At 31.3% G+C, this 5,301-nt stretch overlaps 1 non-coding gene across 1 annotated transcript; it reads right to left on the bottom strand.

The window, feature by feature from the left end:
• Positions 1-4,706: 4,706 nt before the first annotated feature.
• On the bottom strand, positions 4,707-4,813 carry LOC139851071 (small nucleolar RNA R71). The gene has a single exon (XR_011760434.1). It is a non-coding gene; the product is annotated as a small nucleolar RNA R71 (small nucleolar RNA).
• Between the last annotated feature and the right edge of the window lie 488 nt (positions 4,814-5,301).

Below are 5,301 nucleotides of genomic sequence, written 5' to 3'. Positions count from 1 at the left end.
CCTCCTCCACCTTTCTTTACACAATGACTACATATTTATAGTTAAACATTTCCACCAAAATTCCCTCCACAAACTCCCTCCAAAACAATTCCCACCAAAAACTCCCACCAAAAACCTCCCACCAAAAACCTCCCACCAAAAAACTCCCACCAAAAATTTCCCACCAAAAATACTCCCAAAAAAAAACTCTTACAACATTTAATTAATTTAATTCAATAAATAATTGGTTTTAGAGAAATGGGGAACTCTTGAGCTTATATGCAGGACATGGTGGTGGACATAAATAGATCCTACAAGTGGTATCAGAGCAGGAGGCACGGTGTAATCATTGTGGCAACGGCAGTTCAAATCGGGGTGACTTTGAACGTGACCAGGGGAAGAAGGTCAGGTGTCCAGGAAAATTCAAGATGTAAACGAACGGGTCCGGGGTAAAAAGCCACGTTATATGATACGAGTGCATGAACAAACCGATTAGGGGGTGATTGTTGGAGCTAATCGGTTATAGTGTGTGTTCCACATCGGAAACTGATAGAAAGAAATGTACATATATAAGCTAATGGGAACCTCACTCTATCACCAATTGGTTTTAGAGTAATGTGGAACTTATGAGCTTATATGTTGTACATGTTGGTGGACCTAAAACGATCCTACAGAACAAGTATACAGATCATCGTACAAGTGGTCAATACTTTTCATTCTCTTAACTCATAATGCTAAAAACGAACATATATTTCATAGCATTATCCCTCAAGAAAGACAAGCTTTTAGTTGCAATTGTTCTATTTACAAGTGATATTCGTTTAAATAATAAAAGGTGAAGACAAAAGATAGATTCGACGATTTGAAGACGCAAACGACCAAAAAGCTAAAAAGTACAAAGTACAATTAAAGTGGTTCAAATTATTGATGAGAAACGTCTCAAAATTACAAGAGTACGAGCCGCAAAACGCAAAGTACAAGATATTAAATAGTACGAAAGGACGTTCGAAAATCCAGAACCGGGACCAGAGTCAACTCTCAACGCTCGACGCAACGGACTAAAAATTACAAGTCAACTATGCACATGAATATAATATAATATATAATTAATTCTTAAAAATTATATATATATTATATTATATATTAAAACCGTCGGGAAGAAGAAAACAAGTAAATGTGAGCTGGATTCCCAGGCCATGCGATCGCATGGCCAGAAGGCACAAATTCCATGCGATCGCATGGAGCAAAAATGTTGGTGACATCCTATAAATTTCGCAGTTTTTGGTCGAATGCAACACACTTTTTCTATCCTCTCTATCTCTACGATATATATATATATATATATATATATATATATATATATATATATATATATATATATATATATATATATATATATATATATAATTTATAATTTTAATTTTAATTTTAATTTTAATTTAATAATAATAAGGGTATGTTAGCGAATGTTGTAAGGGTGTAAGTCGAAATTCTGTCCGTGTAATGCTACGCTATTATTAATCATTGTAAGTTATGTTCAACCTTTTTAAATTAATGTCTCGTAGCTAAGTTATTATTATGCTTAATTAAGCCGAAGTGATCGTGATGTTGGGCTAAAATATTAAGATTGGGTAATTGGGCTTTGTACCATAATTGGGGTTTGGACAAAAGAACGACACTTGTGGAAATTAGACTATGGGCTATTAATGGGCTTTATATTTGTTTAATTGAATGATAGTTCGTTAATTTAATATAAAGATTTACAATTAGATGTACCTATAAATAACCATATACACTCGATCGGACACGATGGGCGGAATATTTATAAGTACTAATAATCGTTCATTTAACCGGACACGGGAATGTATTAATAGTTAATGGACTTATTAAAACAGGGGTGAATTACATACAAGGAAAATTGGTGTAATTATAGTTTAAGTCCCCAATTAGTTGGAATATTTGACTTCGGATATAAGAATAATTTGACGAGGACACTCGCACTTTATGTTTATGACTGATGGACTGTTATGGACAAAAACCAGATGGACATATTGAATAATCCAGGACAAAGGACAATTAACCCATGGTAACAAATTAAAATTAACACGTCAAACATCATGATTACGGAAGTTTGAATAAGCATAATTCCTTTATTTCATATTTCATCGCACTTTTATTTACTGTCATTTTATTTAATTGCACTTTTAATTATCGTACTTTTTAATTATTTCAATTTTATTGTCATTTTTATTTATCGCACTTTTATTTATCGCACTTTAATTATTGTCATTTACTTTACGCTTTAAATTAGGTTTTATTTTTAATATTTTACATTAGGTTTTAACTGCGACTAAAGTTTTAAAATCGACAAACCAGTCATTAAACGGTAAAAACCCCCTTTTATAATAATAATACTACTTTTATATATATTTATATATTTACAAATATAGTTTTAAAAATATAGCGTTAAACTTGGCTAGCTCCCTGTGGAACGAACCGGACTTACTAAAAACTACACTACTGTACGATTAGGTACACTGCATATAAGTGTTGTAGCAAGGTTTAGGTATATCCACTCTATAAATAAATAAATAACTTGTGTAAAATTGTATCGTATTTAATAGTATTTCATAACAAATATATAACTATTTCGTATACACCTCTACGCACATCAAGTATTTTTGGCGCCGCTGCCGGGGACTGCTTAAACGCCGGAAGCGAAATGCTATATATATATATAAAGATTTTTATTAAGTTTTAATTTCTTTTTGTAAAAATACGTTTTAAATATTAAAAATACAAAAATATAAAAAGAAAAAAAAAAAAATATATATATATATATATATATATATATATATATATATATATATATATATATATATATATATTTTAAGAGTTTGTTAAATATATATATAAAATTATAAAGTTTCTTTATTTTTATTTTAGTTTTTAAAATATAAGTTTTTATTTGTTTATATAAATATTTTATAAAAACAGAAAAATTAAAAAATTAAAGATTTTTGGGACTGGTACTGTAGCAGCCCATATTCTGGCCTGGAACCCTAACCCATGCGACCGTATGAAAATATAACGTGATATCCATGCGATCGCATGGCCTTGTCTGACACGCCATAATTGACCTGGTACAACAATAATTACGGAGTATTAATTATTATTATTATTATTATAAACCCTAATTAGGGTTAATTCTTTAATTAATTAGTTTAGTTTTTAGTTTTAATTTGTAATTTAAGTTTTAATTAGTTTTATTAATTATATAAATTAATATTTTTATAAAATAAATAATATAAAAATAATATTTTGATAAAAATTAGTAATTTTATCATTTTTTTCTCTTTTTATAAATTGTATATTTTTATTATTTAGTACGTAATTTGTATTTTTATCTCTCGTAACTAGTTTTAAGATATAGTTTTTGCCATAGTTATTTTTATTTCTAGATTTTTAGGCTTTGCCGTAAAATCCCTTAAGTGCTTTTTCTTTAGACTAAGATTTAAGTGCTTTAGAATTTTGCGACGCCGTTTTAAGATTTTATTACTTTTTAAGTTATTGCCGTTTTGGATTTAGAATTCCTTTAAGCTTTAATACCTTTAGACGTAACTTTTAATTTTTAGTTTTTAGAATTTTAAGTTTCGACGCGCTACTTTCTTATTTTTATTTTTCGACCTTTTATTTTTTGACGTTTTCCGACGCGCTCTTTTTCTTTATTATTATTTCTCGACGCCCTAGTTTTTAGGACATAGAATTTTCTATTTCTTCTCTAAAATTTCTTTAAATTTCAACGAAAAATTATTTTAAGCGGTTAAATTGATAGACATCTAAAATTTTCTGGTTCGTAGTAATAGTTGGATTTGTTAGTGGCGAGTTGTAGGCTTCCGATATAAAGGGTCCTGGCTACCTGCTGCATCTATTGGCTATTCGAAACGTGGGCAAAATCAGAAAAGTCTATTAATTTGATAACTTATATAATTTTTATCTTTTATAACTAATAGGATATTCAGTGAATGCACCGAGCAAAACGTTCAACACCTTTCATACGTTCACCACATGTAACTCGATCAAGACATCTTGCCAATATTGTCGTCGTTGATTTTTCTTTAGAATCGTTATCCAGTCGACCAAGTACTCCAAATCAAATTTCCGATAATCCATTTTTTGAACCCGGCCTCACAATTGAGAATCCGGAGGATATTCAGGGACAATTCAGAGATCCTGAACCATTAATCTTTCCTCTGGAACCACCAATCATTCAAACAGAGATTGTCGAGGAACAAACCATTAAATCAGAATCCTCTAGTGATTCAGATTCAACAAATTCAATCATGGAAAATCTGGAACCTCTAAGTATGGAAGACCGAATGAGAGCTAAACGCACTGGCCAAGGTCATGCAATTACTCAACTAGACATTAATGCGCCAGATTATGAAATCAAAGGACAAATCCTACACATGGTAACTAATCAATGCCAATTTAGTGGTGCGCCGAAGGAAGATCCAAACGAGCATCTTCGTACCTTTAATAGGATTTGTACTCTATTTAAAATTAGAGAAGTGGAGGATGAACAGATATATCTCATGTTATTTCCCTGGACTTTAAAGGGAAAAGCCAAAGATTGGTTAGAATCGTTACCTGAAGGGGCGATTGATACATGGGACGTTTTAGTTGAAAATTTTCTTAAACAATTCTTTCCGGCATCTAAAGCCGTGAGACTTCAAGGAGAAATTGTTACGTTTACACAAAAGCCAAATGAAACTCTATATGAGGCATGGAAAAGATTTGGAAAATTGTTAAGAGGATGTCCGCAACATGGTTTAGACACTTATCAAATAGTACAAATATTCTACCAAGGATGCGACATCACTACACGAAAAAACATCGATATAGCAGCTGGTGGTTCCATTATGAAGAAAATCGCAACTGAAGCTTACAAAATTATTGATAACACTGCTTCCCATTCACATGAGTGGCACCAAGAAAAATATATCGTTGGATCATCTAAAGTAGCTAGAGCCGATTCTAGCCATGACTTTGATTCCATTTCTGCAAAGATAGATGCTGTAGAGAGACGAATGGAAAAATGACTAAAGATATTCACTAAATACGAATTAGTTGTGAGCAGTGTGGAGGACCACATTTGACAAAAGATTGTCTCAGTATTGAACAAACAATGGAACAAAGAGAGAATGTTTCATACATGAACCAAAGGCCTGGAAATAATTATCAGAATAATTATCAGCCGCCAAGACTAAACTACAATCAAAACCAGAATTATAACCGAAATATTCCATACAACAATCTACA

This window comes from Rutidosis leptorrhynchoides, chromosome 5 (genome assembly GCF_046630445.1).
Source record: "Rutidosis leptorrhynchoides isolate AG116_Rl617_1_P2 chromosome 5, CSIRO_AGI_Rlap_v1, whole genome shotgun sequence".
NCBI lineage: Eukaryota > Viridiplantae > Streptophyta > Magnoliopsida > Asterales > Asteraceae > Rutidosis > Rutidosis leptorrhynchoides.
This window is presented reverse-complemented; position numbering and strand designations above follow the sequence as displayed.